At 41.5% G+C, this 15,840-nt stretch overlaps 1 protein-coding gene across 3 annotated transcripts in view; it reads right to left on the reverse strand.

Annotated features, from left to right (window-relative positions):
- The window catches only part of LOC138349600 (3-galactosyl-N-acetylglucosaminide 4-alpha-L-fucosyltransferase FUT3-like), a 232,537-nt gene that overhangs the window by 189,869 nt on the left and 26,828 nt on the right, over nucleotides 1-15,840 (reverse strand). The window contains exon 1 of one of the 3 annotated variants that reach the window (XM_069326914.1): nucleotides 10,139-10,239. The exons of the other annotated variants lie outside the window; for them this stretch is intronic. The gene's annotated coding sequence lies outside the window, so the exon portion shown is untranslated. Of the gene's footprint in view, nucleotides 1-10,138; nucleotides 10,240-15,840 lie in introns of those variants that run through there. 3 annotated transcript variants of the gene reach the window in all.

Here is a 15,840-nt window from a genome sequence, read left to right on the forward strand (position 1 = left end):
TGATGTTGGTATACTTATAGGAACTGACCATTATTATAAATTTATAACGGGATGCACCAGACAACATGGAATGAATTTGTTGTCATCTGCTGGAGGCAAATTACTTACCGGACCGATGCTTTTCCAACAAAACCCAGCGTCAACCAACCAACAATCTAACAATACAATAGTGGCGTGACTAGGCTTGGAACAGTCACCCCTACATTTCAGAGAAATATCTGAAGATAATGAGTCTGATCCACCTGTACATCGTTTGTGGGATTTAGAGACTTTTGGTATTGTCCCTGAACAACCAAGCCCTGATGATATGTGGACTGTCAGACTGTCAGCAATATCTGGACACAGTTGTCTATAAGGACAAACAATACTGGGTGAGATTGCCATGGAAGTTAAATCATCCACAACTTCCAGTTAATTATTTCATGGCAGCCTCTCAATTACAGTCTCCATTAATACGACTGAAGAAACAGCCAGACAAATTGAACATGTATCGTCAATTAATTCAACAAAAACTCAATAGTAAATTTATCGAAGTTGTTGATAATGATGACCGAAAAATAGGTCACTATTTACCCCATCACGCTTTGGTGAAAGATTCATTGACAACGCCAATACGTATTGTCTTCAACGGTAGTGCCAAAGTGAAGGCAAACAGTGTGTCCTTGAATGAATGTCTCCAAACGGGACCTAGCCTAACACAAAGGGTGCATGATGTACTATTACGATTCCGCACTGGTATTTTTGCTTATACTGCTGATATCAGTAAAGCTTTCCTTAGAGTAGGCTTGCAAGAAGAGGATCGTAATTACACCAAATTTCTCTGGATTAAGGACTCACTGGGTCCTGACAGTAACGTCATAACCTACCGGTTTGCCTCTGTGCTATTCGGAGCGACTTCCTCCCCGTTTCTACTTCAAGCCACATTAGATACACATTTGAGGAAGTCAAAATAGCCCTAATAAAACAGAGATCAGTGACAACTTGTATGTCGATAATTTCCAGGGAACTACAAATAACAAATCCAAATTGGTAGAAATTTACCATGAGGCTAACCGTGAGTTATTAGGAGCCAATATGCCTCTACACTCATGGGCCTCAAACAATAAATCATTAAACCAGATAATCGAGAAAGAATTTCCGGGTTATCAGGTGCCTAATCAATTAAAAGTTCTGGACGTGGAATGGAACACAGGTACTGACGAGATGAATGTCAGTACCTGTGATAGATCCTACTTCCCTGTGGTTACTGTCCACCCATCCGTAATACCTTTCCCTTCCCTGTGGTTACTGTCCACCGTCCCGTGATATCTTCCCCTTCCCTGTGGTTACAGTCCACCCTCCCGTGATACCTTCCCTGTGGTTACTGTTGTCATAGTTTATCGGTGAGCGACAGTATAAGTACTTAATCCTGGCGAGGTTGCCAATGTCGGGGTTCACCTCATTAAGAGAGAGGCGAGTAACAGTATACTCTAGGTCACTCACCGTAGCCCTGCGAATCTTCACTCTAATCCTCGCAGCGCCACTGTACGCCAGGAGGGTATCCCAGTCAATCCCAACCGGCCTCTGATCGAGAATGAGTGGGAACACAGCTTGGACTCTTTACAGCTTGTGTGCCCGCCCTGGCACAGGGCTCTACTACTAACCACAAGGTCGCCAACTGGTGTTTCCGGTGTCCAGTAACACGTCAGTGGTTTTGTTGAATTGTGGTAACAGTGGCTAGAGCACACTCAATAAGTCTGATATCAAGCAGGTATTTACTTCTATCACTCTGCTTTCAGGTATTATATAGCCACAAGAAATATGGAGGGGATGATATAAACACCAATGTACTTTGTATTTTACTTAAAAATCATTCAAAGACATCACAAGATTATATGAATAAGCAAACAGCTGTTTCAGGCGGAAGTCGCTCGTTCCCACATATAATCATGAACTCGCCAAGCCGGCAACGCTCCCCCTCACGTCAATGTCAAAATCAGCTGGGCGACTACCACCGCGCGAATGTTACTTTATCTGTTTGCTTGTGGCGTGACGCGCCAGTTTCTTTAAGTTCTCAAAGATCACTAGAAGTTTGAACACACAATATTTGCGACAATAGCACGTAAATACTTCGCTGCACTGATCTTGAGCTCAATCAAACAATTCTATATAAATGGACACAATAACTCACTATCGTGGTATATCACACTGCCCTTCATTTAATGATAACGTGTGCAAGTATATATCACTGGAGTTCTCAGTAATTCCTTTCGTGGGCGATAACACAATTAATCACTGCACACATGAATGATTATTCAATACACAAGCATAGACTTATATATATATATATATATATATATATATATATATATATATATATATATATATATATATATATATATATATGGACGAATCATAGACATCAATAATGGTAAGAACATAGTTACTGGGCACATAGCCTAACTCCAAATACTGGCATATTTATATATATATATACTCTCTCACTAACTGATCATATTAAAGTCTCATGGAAGACATTATAAACACAGTAAATTCATCAATTACTCCGGGAGCCTGCACACACCTATAATAGTAAAAAATATCATGGGTACTCTATGTAGTCCCACTCTGCACACTGGTGCCTTACTGTAACATAGGTGAGCCTTGCTCACGACATACAAAATACTCTGGCTAAATAATATAGCTGACTAAAGGAGAATTGGGAGGGAAACTAGAATCACCTACTTCCACCTATCCTCCAGTGAGAGTTGAGTTGTAGCTCCTGGTCCTGGCTCCTGCCTCGTGTAGGGAACGCCCCCACACACACCCTGTCGTGTCCCCCAGGAACTCAATCAACGTCCCACCATAAGCGCGTCGTCTCCGTGCCTTTTCACTGCAGGTCCATACTCCTCCTCGACTTCTTGTAGGGTTGGAGTCGGTCTCCCGGCCATCAACTTCTCCTCCCAGCTACGGCTGCCTCCCTACGTCTAGGCGGCAGTCGTTCGGATTCCCGAATAGTTTTCTTCTTCCACTGCTTCCCGGTGGCTCGGTCTGGCCACTACGCCGTCACAAACGGGTGAACTGCCTCAGACGTCGCATACGTCACTGCACAGACTTCACTTCTTCTTGCACAGTACCTGTCCTGGAGCACTTGTTGCTCAATATCCCGTCGATTCCCTCTCTGGTCCAACACATGAATGAAGGAAGACCTCACAGAGTACTTGCAGACTTCGGGTGACGCGTAAAATCCACGGGAGCGGGAAACAACTGTCAAACTGACAAGACCAATCTTCGCACGTCCAACCACCTTGACGTGTCGTGTCAGACTGATTCCCTCCGGAGGATTGGCCCAGCCACTACGTCATCACTGTGAAGCTATCAGCCGTCGCATACGTCGCTGCCTAGTCTTCACCTGCACAACACCTGTTCCTGGAGCACTTGTTGCTCAATATTCTGTCAATCCCTTCTCTGGTCCAACACATGAACGAAGGAAGACCCCACAGGTGATGGCAGACCACGGGTGATGCGTAAATCCTCCGGAGTCGGGGTAAACTGTCCAACTGACAGGACCCCCCAGCGCACGTCCGACCTCCTTCACGTGCTGTCTTAGACTGATGGCGCCAGCGCGGCGCGATGACCGGACCCCCCTTCCTTCGTGACGTCATATTCGCCACTGGAGGTTTTCATTGGCTCCCTTTGCCACGTCGCTGTCGGTGACCAATCTGGTGTCACTGACGTCAAACAGATTTGGCCGCAAAACAGAAGAGCCAGTGCCATATTGGCTTCCTAAAGGGCCTAAACCACATCCCAAAATACTCTTCTTTTATAAATTTCTCGGCACTTCGAGAACACTACTTTCTCCGACATATACCAAACTGCTGCCTGCGACATAGAGAACGCTCGGGTAAAGTGGACATGACTCTTACTGCAGGCGTGGGAGAAGTATAAGAGGGGGAACACCGTCACACTGTCCACCCTCCCGTGATAGATCCTACTTCCCTGTGGTTACTGTCCACCCTCCCGTAATTATTCCCTGTGGTTACTGTCCACCCTCCCGTAATTATTCCCTGAGGTTACTGTCCACCCTTCCTTGATACCTCCCACTTCCCTGTGGTTACTGTCCACCCTCCCGTGATACCTTCCCCCTTCCCTGTGGTTAATGTCCACCCTCCCGTGATACCATCCCCTTCCCTGTGGTTACTGTACCCCCTCCCGTGATACCTTCCCCTTCATTGTGGTTACTGTCCACCCACCCGTGATATCTTCCCTGTGGTTAATGTCCACCCTCCTGTAATACCTTCCCCTTCCCTGTGGTTAATGTCCACCCTCCCTTGATACCTTCCCCTTCCCTGTGGTTACTGTCTACCCTCCCGTGATACCTTCCTTGTGGTTACTGTCCACCCTCCAATGACACCTTCCCCTTCTTAGTGGTTACTGTCCACCCTCCAATGACACCTTCCCCTACTCAGTGGTTACTGTCCACCCTCCTGTGATACCTTCCTTGTGGTTACTGTCCACCCCTCCCGTAATACCTTCCCCTTCCCTGTGGTTACTGTCCACCCTCCCGTGACACCTTCCCCTTCCCTGTGGTTAAAGTCCACCCTCCCGTGATACCTTCCCTGTGGTTACTGTCCACCCCTCTGGTGATAACCTGAAAATGCTTAATACACCATCTTTAACCAATATCCCTTGAAAATGCATGCACACTCATCTTTAGCCATTATCACTTGAAATGTAAAAATAACCCAATTTTAACAAAATCTTTGAAAAGTTTAAGAATCCATCTTTAACAAATATCCCCTGATAATGTCACAAATGTAAAAGAAACATGGATTGACAAACATATGTCCTGCAGGAAAAATATATTCAACTGATCTAATGCATATATTGGTGAAAAATAAAACCATAACAGAGGTTATTGAATAAATGGGCTCTATGTTTGGAACTTAAAAATAAAAGTGATGAATGAGAAGAAATAATTTATTAAATGTATTAAGAAAGTATGGAAAGATTAGATGTTGTAAATAGGTTAGGGCTGGTTGGGATAGGTCTGGGTTGCGTTAGGTACTGGGAAGCATGCTCAAAGGAAGGGAACTATCAGGGGAAAGCGCCAAGCCATTACGACTATATAGCACTTGGAAGGGGGTCAGGATAAGGATATAGGATGGGACGGCGTGCGGGTGGGGGTGCGGGGGAAGGAGAGGAATGATGCCCAGCGACTTGGGGCAGGGCCGGGGATTGAACGCCGACCTGCATGAAGCGAGACCGGCGCTCTACCGTCCAGCCTAAATGGTTGGGAGAAGCATGCTCAAGCAACACTTTATATAGAATATTAGAGATTGAAAGCAGAACTAACAGAGGGGAATGGTAATAAGAATTGGAAAGGTTAAGACGCTATAAGTAAAATAGTTGACTGTGCATTTTTGTAATGTTCTGAAATTAGCATCTGTGTAAGAGTTTCTTAAAGTGGCTAAGTGTTTGTGAGAGTTGTGCTAGTTTCTCTATGAGTGCATGTGATCTGTGTTAGTATATGAATATATGTTAGTATTTACATGTTTGACTAAGTTTATATAATTTGTGTAGTTTTGAGAGAATTTGTATAAACAGGAAAACTTATGAAAGTTTGAGAAAATGAGTAAGTAAATGAATTGAGGGTATGTGCAAATGTGCAAGTCTATGTTTGGTTTTGTATTTATATAAGTTTATGCTCAAGTAATGTAAGTTAGGTTAGATTAGGTCGGGAAAGTTACGTTATGTTAGGTAAGATATGTAAGTTAGGTTAGGTAGGGGAGGTTCTTTTACGTTAGGTAAGTTATGTAAGTTAGGTTAAGTTAGGTAAGTTATGTAAGTTAGGTTAAGTTAGGTAAGTTATGTCAGGTAGGATAGATTATGGAAGTTATGTTAAGGTCCATCAGGTTGGAGAGGAAAAGTAAGTTAGGTTGGGTTATCTTGAGATGATTTCGAGGCTTTAGTGTCCCCGCGGCCCGGTCCTCGACCAGGCCTCCATCCCCAGGAAGCAGCCCGTGACAGCTGACTAACACCTAGGTACCTATTTTACTGCTAGGTAACAGGTGCATAGGGTAAAATAAACTCTGCCCATTGTTTCTTGCAGGCACCCGGGATCGAACCCGGGACCACAGGATCACAAGTCCAGCGATAAGTTATGAAAGTAAGGTAGGTGAGGTTAGGTAACATGGGTTAGGATTGTGAGATTAGGTAAGTTGGGTTAAGTAGGTGATGTTAGATAAGTTTGGTTAGGTAGGTGAGGTTAGGTAAGTTGGGTTAGGTAGGTGAGGTTATGTAAGTTAGGTCATGGAAGTTATTATAAGATACATCAGGAAGGTGAGGATAGGTAAGTTGTCAGGTAGATTAGATTAATGATGTTATGTTAGTTACATCTGGAAGGTAAGTTATGTAAGTTAGGTTAAGGAAGTTATGTTAAGTTACATCATGCAGGTGAGGATAGGTAAGATGGGTTAGGTAGGATAAAACAGGTAGTGGAAGTTATGAAAGTTAGGCAAGTTAAGTCAGGTAGGTAAGAAAAGTTACATATACCTTTGTATTAAGTTGATAGAGAGTATTCCTTAAACAAATTGTACAACATTACAAGATATGTCTTTGGAAAAAGTTTGTCTTAACAATATATATATGACAGAAAAACTGCTTAATAGAAGTTACATGATAAGAAATGATTGATATGTTACAGAGAAATGAGGTAATTTTGTGAGTGATATAATAGAGATATGTGATGAAATGTTAATCACATATCTATTCAATATCACAAATGTGTGATATTAAATGTTATTAACAAGTTTTGACTGTAAATGTCTTAGTGAAACTTACTACATAAAAGTTAGTTATTTAAACTCATTTTTAATTGAAGCATATGTTTATTAATACATAAATGTACGAAATATTATGAAAGGTTGCACAAGTTAACTTGATATAATACTTAAAGTTGTTTGTGACTTCATGAAGACATTTAGTAAGTTTAACCGAAATGATCGATTAAATATGTTACAGAATAATTGATTTAGAACGTAAATAGTAAATGTTACATATGACTTGATAAAGTTACCCTTGATTAACGAAGGAGGTGCAATTCTTAATTAAGGTGTGTTAATGACTGAGATTTCCTGGATAGAAGCCTTGTTATATAAAAATGTTTTGTAGATCATCTTATGATGCATGAAGGTGTCTTAGAGAATACTTTTGATGTCACTGAGTTTATCCATGTTACATAAATACATCACCGATAGCGTCTTTTAATGTGTGAAGATGTCTCGGAGCATATAAATGAAACACAAAGATGTCTCAGAGAGTATCCTTGATGTCTCTGAAAGAATTCTTCGTGCATATAGAGGATAAGGAGAGTAACCTTTGTTACAAGAAGATACCTTTGGGAATATGCTTGATGTCTCTGAGAGTATATTTTGATGCATAAAGGTATCTTGGAGATGTTTTGGAGAATATCATTGATGACTTGCAGAGTATCCTTTGATGTGGAAAGATGTCTAAAAGAGTAATTTAGTTTAGAAATATTATGAAGAAAGTTATACTTGACAATTTTGTTAGTGCAGTGAATCCTTATTTAAGATGAGACATGAAAAGTGCGTCACATTAAATTTATTACTGCATGAAACGTAGTTTTGTTTAAGAACAGTATTAGTAAGAGATATTAAGTTGATAAAGAGAAATGCAGTGAGAATTTTACAAATATTTATATAAATGAGCAAAAGTTTTGCCGATAAAATCTGTAACTAAATAAAATAATTAGTAAATGACTAAACAATTTGTAATTGAGTAAATTGGTAAATAAATAATTTGTTGAGAAATAGTAATGTGGTTGGTAGTATGTATCAAAGAACTAGTTATTGTCCAAAGATGTAATAGTACATCTGGTTTAAAGAAACAAACAGAGAACATGTTAGAATATGAAACGAAAACAGAGAACATGCAAAGACGTGAATAACGTAAAGAGAACATAAATAACGTGTACAAAGTTGTGCAGAGACCATATAAGAACACTTTGAGAATATGGAGAGAACACATGAAGTGTGCAAAGAACATGCTGTGAAAATTAGGAGAACATACAAATGTGGAAAGAACATTTAGAGAGCATTTAAGAACATGGAGAATGCGTAACAAGAAGTGAAGAGAACGTATAAGAATATGCAAAATGCGGAAGAAACAAGTAAGAACGCATAACGAGATGTACGGAGAACATGTAAGAATATGCTTGCAATATTTCTACCCCCGAGGCCTCTGAGTATGAATGTAAAGAAGGCTTATTAAATCATTAAGTATTATTATTATTTGTGGTAAATTTCTCTGAAATTAAGTGAAAAAAGGAGAAAATGAGGGTAAGAGATGTGGGGGGGGGGGGCAGAGAGCGTATAAGGGAAGATATGGACAAGGGGGAGCTGGGGGGAGGGGATGAGGGCGGCAGTGAGAGCGGGGGGGGGGGGGGGTAGGAAAGAGATAATGACATTTGTTGCCTCACGTCACATACCACAATAATATGCTATCACTGATTAACCCTTCCTGAGTGATTATTTACCTACACACACATATGCATGCATATGTGTGAGAGGGATTGCTATTGAAGAAGAGGTAATGGCTCATGTAGAGTCATAACTACCATTAGCAACAGTAGCACGCCCTCATCACAACTAACAGTAATAATAGTAACAAAACCCTTATCAAAACTAATGGTAGCACTCCCCCTATCTCAACTACCAGAAGAAAGAATAGCGCTCCCCATCAAAACTAGGAGGCATCCATCAGTCTCAGGAGACTATGGAGTTGTGCTCTGATTGTCGGTCTGGAGTGGCCTCTCCAGGTCGCAAAGCCAGGATAGGTTGATATGGAGGAGAAGCTGTCACCCAAGCAGCAAGTCTCCACGGCGCCGAAAGTCTCCAATGGAAAGGCAAAAGTCAATACGATTGGTTCCAGCGCCGTCGCGGGAACTGTGAGCTCCTGAGTTGACCTCGAGGTTGGTGAAAGACGGCACAGGGACTCCAAACCCGGAGACCGCTGTGGTCGGGACCGGAGAAGAACCACAACTATTACTTGTGGAACCACAACTACAAGTAGCAATAATTGCCGTCCCCCATCAAACTCTACCAGTAACACCCCCATCACAAATACCAGTAGCACATCCACTATACAACTACCAGTAGCACACCCACATCACAACTACCAGTAGCACTCCCACATCACAACTACCAGTAGCACACCCTCTACACAACTACCAGTAGTACACCCTCTACACAACTACCAGTAGCACACCCTCTACACAACTACCAGTAGCACACCCTCTACACAACTACCAGTAGCACACCCACATCACAACTACCAGTAGCACACTCCTATCACAACTACCAGTAGCACTCCCACATCACAACTACCAGTAGCACACCCTATCACAACTACCAGTAGCACTCCCACATCACAACTACCAGTAGCACACCCACATCACAACTACCAGTAGCACACCCACATCACAACTATCAGTAGCACACCCTCTACACAACTACCAGTAGCAACAATAGCATTTCGCAATCATAATACTAATAGCAATAGTGGCACTCCCATATCACAACTACTAGTAGGAATAGTACCACCCACAATCACAACAACCAGCAGCAACAGTATCACAGACCCACAAGTATTACTTGTAGAACCATAACTACTAGTAGCAATAGTAGCACTCCCTCATCACAACTACCAGTAGCACACCCCCTTCATAATTACCAGAAACAATAGTTGCACCCCCTACCACAACTACCAGTAGTAAAAGCAGCACACCCTCATCACAACTACCAGTAGCAATAGGAGTACCCCCCCCCCATCACAACTACCAGTCACCATAATAGCACCACCCTATACCAGAACAATAATTATAATAGCACTCCTCCATCACAACCAACATAAGCCATAAATGCCCTCCTCTACAATTATATTCATAAAAAAATAAAAAGCACGTTATCTAATAACTACACAGTAATATATACAAAGTGCTTAATTACACTGTAAATATTAAACCTTAAACGTCTCTTGAAATTTCTTTTCTTTCCTAATTTCCTTTAGGTTAGCAGGAAATATAATATAAATAAAGAGAAGCAGTAGTCCTTCTAGACTTTCCACAGAAGCTTACCAGGAGAAGCAGGAGAGAGAAGCACACCCGGTAAGTGTGAGTGAACACTTCAAGCGTGGCCGGCCTCGCCCGCACCATCCACCGCTCACTAAGGGAAGATCTCGACTGACACCTGTTTCCTGCCCACACTCCCGTGATACCTCCCCCTTCCCTCTGGTTACTGTCCACCCTCCCTGGTTGATACCTGGTTGATGGGGTTCTGGGAGTTGTTCTACTCCCCAAGCCCAGCCTGGGGCCATACTTGACTTGTGAGAGTTTGGTCAACCAGGCTGTTGCTTGGAGCGGCCCGCAGGCCGCTCCAAGAGTAACAGCCCTTCCGTCATACCTTCCTCTGTGGTTACTGTCCACCCTCCCGTGATACTTTCCCCTTTCGTGTGGTTACTGTCCACCTTCCCGTGATACCTTCCCTGTGGTTACTCTCCACCCTCCCATGAAACCTATCCCTTCCCTATGGTTACAGTCCGCCCTCCCGTGAAACCTTCCCCTTCCCTGTGGATACTGTCCACCCTTCCGTGATACCTTCCCCTTTCCTGTGGTTACTGTCCACCCTCCCATGAAACCTTCCCCTTCCCTGTGGTTACTGTCCACCCTCCCGTGATACCTCCCCCATCCCTGTGGTTACTGTCCACCCTCCCGTGGAACCTTCCCTGTGGTTACTGTCCACCCTCCCGTGGAACCTTTAATACCCAACACAGCCCGGTTAGTCCGGCACTCTTTGAAGGAAACAATCTAGTTTCCTCTTTAAAATGTCCACGGTTGTTTCTGTAATATTTCTGATGCTCGCTGGTAGGACGTTGAACAACCGTGGACCTCTGATGTTCATACAGTGTTCTCTGATTGTGCCCATGGCACCTCTGCTCTTCACTGGTTCTATTCTGCAATTTCTTCCATGTCGTTCACTCCAGTACGTTGTTATTTTTCTGTGGAGATTTGGGACTTGTCCCTCCAGTATTTTCCATGTGTATATTATTTGGTATCTCTCTCGTTTCCTTTCTAGTGAGTACATTTGGAGAGCTTTGAGACGAACCCAATAATTTAGGTGCTTTATCTCGTCTATGCGTGCCGTATATGTTCTCTGTATTCCCTCAATTTCAGCAATCTCTCCTGCTCTGATGGGGGAAGTGAGTACTGAGCAGTACTCAAGTCGGGACAACACAAGAGATTTGAAGAGTACTACCTTTGTAATGGGATCTCTGGACTCCCGTGATACCTTCCCTGTGATTACTGTCCACCCTCCTGTGATACCTTCTATTTCCCTGTGGTTACTGTCCACGCTCCCGTGATTCCTTCCCCTTCCATGTGGTTACTGTCCACCCTCCCGTGATACCTTCTCCCTCCCTGTGGTTACTGCCCACCCTCCCATGATACCTCCACCTTCCCTGTGGTTACTGTCCACCCTCCCGTGATTCCTTCCCTGTGGTTACTGTCCACCCTCCCATGATACTTCCCCATCTCTGTGGTAGCTGTCCACCCTCCCGAGATACCTTCCACTTCACTGTGGTTACTGTCAACCGTGTCATGATATGTCCCCCTTCCCTGTGGTTACTGTCCACCCTCCAGTGATACCGTCCCTGTGTTTACTGTCCACCCTCCTGTGATACCTTCCCTGTGGTTACTGTCCACCCTCCCGTGATACCTTCCCTGTGGTTACTGTCCATTCTCCCGTGATACCTTCCCCTTCCCTGTTGTTATTGTCCACCCTCCCGTGATACCTATCCATTCCCTGTGGTTACTGTCCACCCTCCCATGTTACCTTCCCTGTGGTAACTGTCCACCTTCCCATGATATCTTCCCTGTGCTTACTGTCCACCCACCCGTGGTACCTCCTCCTTCCCTGTTGTTGGAAATTTCCAACACTAATAAACTACTATTGTATTATAATACATCATCATCATTATATACTAATTACAGTAGTTATTAATTTCACTAACGGTAGTGTAAACATAAATTAAACCATTTCATCTGCGTATTAGTGCTAGAATTCTTATAAAATCGAGTAGCAAAATTGCGCAGATAATGTCTAGATAGACACGTTTATTACCAATGTGTTAGATAATTGAATGTGGTTGTCTGAAATTATCAGTATTCTGTGTAATAATTACCTATGGATAATATGACTCCCGATAATCTAAAACCGAGAGTTATTAACTGAAATTGTTATCAAGTAGCAGTTTTATCTGTTACTTACGAATGCTATGGAGAGTAAAAATCTTCTCCATTTTCTTGTTTAACACCATTAAAACGAGAATATGATAATATTTAAGTCCCTATAATTGCAACCCAGTTCTCATTAATGTAGTACATCCATAATTACGCGGAAAAGAGTTATCCGTGATTAATAATTTCTGTGGTGAATGCGAGAGATGGGTTGAGGGAAGGCGGAGACGCCATTGTACACGAGGCATCCCTGGCGTGAAGAGTGGCGAGACACGTAGTTGTGACTGGGGAGTTTTTATCGACAAGAATTACGTTGATACCCGTTTAATAGTCAACAATTACCTATTCACGTGTTCTATAGTGCCCAGCCAGTTAATAATGCGTCAACAATTGAAGCCACGACCCGTAATTACGCATACACAGCAGTGGACGTCTGGGACTGGCTGACGCGGATTCGGCAGACCTTAGTATTTGATACGCTCATGTTAAGTATACCATTCTCGTTTGATGCATCATCCTAGATTGCATATATGTGGGTAGTGTCTCGTTATACAGCATGGATACCTAATACACAACGTTAGTTAAATTTCAACAATTTCTCCGTTTTCATGAATATTTGAAATAAATCGTAGCATAATCAAATACTACTTAAATTTCTCTGATTTCAGCGTGAATACGAAGAGTCGACAAGTTGTTTCTCATCATTCGTGATATTCACCTCGGGTTCTTTCTTTATTGGGATCCTGTGGCCACGAGGACGAATGACGAAATGGCATTACAGAAATCGTCTTACAGATAAGACATTTATTTCGTACAAATTTATCTAATATTATTACTGATTTCCATATAATTCATATAGGATCTTTACATTGAATAAATTATTGCCAGAAATGATGATTTGGTAATCAATGTGTTTGCTTTGACTGTTGCTCAGTAATTCATAATATTTAATATTCATAATTTGAGTTATCATATCTTTGAATCTATTGTAGTTTAGATTTAATATGTTACTAACGCAACAATGAACTAGTGACGAACCACACTGGTTCCTAGATATATATGAACTTCTAGAAACCCCCCCCCCCCAATGTTGATATTAGAGGCTTTGACTTTAATTAATTAATAATACAGTCTATTCATTATTTTCAAGTGATTATTCATTTAATTAGTATCTATAGACACAGGTTCTCTAGTGTTATTCTAATGATCACTTTTATTCGTTTTCCCTCTTTTCTCAAAAGTGGGTGGTCCTTCGATTTATTTAAATACAATAATCAATTAATTGAATATATGAGTCAAGCCCCAGATATCCTACATTATGGTCCTTCGAACCGGATACATACCAATTAACATTACTAATTAGTCATAACTAATCACCGTGTGAAGTAGTCTAGACTAACCACATTTTATTAATTGTGGCTACCGGCAGTGTACCACATAGGTTAGCCTAATTCGCACCAATTTATTTGCTGCTTATACCTCATGTATAAAGTAGCACTCGTGGGACACAGTCAATTGCCCACAACACTCAGACCTATACCTCACACTGAGGTAAGAATCTTCAGGTCACCAGGAGCAACAGCTCATAACTTCTATAATAATTCCACATTAACAGCTGCGTTACAGTGGCATCACCATCTAACTATTATTTATTTAGGTGGTAAAGACATCCATCCTACTCGACACCCAGCTGAGGTAATTAATCACCTTAAAACAATAATTTCCTCATTTAAAATTGTTAGCAGTTCAGTAGTGTTCACATTGGTGGAACCTCGCCAACTGAGCAATAATAATCGTTGGGGAGTGAGTCCAGAATATTACCAAAGAGCTGCCAAATATATAAACTTTAGGCTGAGGAAGAGAGTACGATTGGATGCCACTTACATTCAATTTACAGCCAGACCATACAGGCAAAACCTGGCAAAAGATGGTGTACACCTGTCAGGTGAATCTAGGTCACATGTAGTTGACAAATTGATCAACACAATCAAGCACCATAAAAGGCTGTGGCTGGCAAGCCAAATTAATTGTACATAATTGTATTTTCACCTGTGTGTGCAAGTGCACCTTTATATAAACTATAAAATCTAAAAAAACCCAAAACACAGCACAACTATATATTCACATTATTGCACCACAAATTAATCTATGCCAACCTTTATTGGGTAGGAATTTAGGCAGTGATTGTGCTGAATTTGGCACAAATGCAGACTAAATAAATTAGTAGCTTCTTAGGTAGAAATTCTTACAACTAGTCTTGGACTAGTCATGTATTGACTACATTATTCACAAGAATGAATAATGTAGTGCATACATTATTCATTCTTGTGCTGACCCCATCAAGGGTGGGATTCAACTTTATAGTAACTCTGATTGGAGTATATCCATATTAAATATGTTTACTCATTATTTGTGTGTATGCATTTTGAGTGCTGCTGATTGATCACCATTACATCTAATGGTGATAAAGATGAGCAAGCCGGAAGAAAGTTAATGGTGAAGTTCAAGTACTGCTCAAAATCCTTAGCTACTTATTGTTAGGTAGGTAAATTAACCTCTCAACGAGGTAGTATAGTCTATTCAAATACATTAGGCTATTATATTGATATTGAACTCCATTGAATGAGTCAATGTCCCAGTTACATCAGAAACAACTATTTACTGTTAGACCAGCCCTTACCCAGCAAGATGGAAACGGCTGACAAAATAAAAAGGACCCTTATCGGTCTGAAAGGTCATTTGACCCGACAGATTACCAAGTGTCAAAATCTGTCACAACAGTCACCTGTTGACTACCTTGAATTAGAAGATTTACTTCAAGTTGTTGCAGACAAATTCGCGCATATTAAGCAACATATGAATCTGTATTTGACAGAACTTTACAAAATTTCAATAGGTGAAACTGAACTTGAGGATATTGTAAATGATTTAGCCCAGTATGAAGATGGTGTACGGGCTAAGCTTCAACCCTTTAAAAGGCAAATTGCTAAAAACAAATTAACAACAGCCTCTACTGCACATCTAGATCCTGATGTCAAATTACCTCAGATCAATATACCCACATTCTCTGGTAACGAGAATGAGAGTTGGGATAATTTCTGGAGTAAATTCGTGGATGCAGTAGATTCTAAAACTAACATCCCTCAAACAACCAAGTTCACTTATTTACAAGGCTTTTTACGAAATGAAGCCTTGAAGGTAATCTCTAACATAACACTGACCAGTGATGGTTACGACCTAGCTGTGCAATTGCTCAAGAACAACTACGATAACAAGGAAAGAACTATTACTATCTTAGTTCAAAAATTGCTGGATTTACCATCTGCTAATAATTCAACAGATTCTCTCCAAACTTTCAGACTAGAGTTAGAATCTTTACTCAAGGCCTTAAGCCTTAAAGTCCAAATTCAGACTGCTGAATGGATGACAAAATTAGTTGTAAGGCGCAAATTACCAAGAGAAACTATAGATAAATTGTGTACTATGTACAATAAAACCTTTCTGACCTTGAATGAAATTACACAAGGATCACAGAAAACCTTCAT

The sequence above is a fragment of the Procambarus clarkii genome, chromosome 19, assembly GCF_040958095.1.
Source record: "Procambarus clarkii isolate CNS0578487 chromosome 19, FALCON_Pclarkii_2.0, whole genome shotgun sequence".
Classification (NCBI taxonomy): Eukaryota; Metazoa; Arthropoda; class Malacostraca; order Decapoda; family Cambaridae; genus Procambarus; species Procambarus clarkii.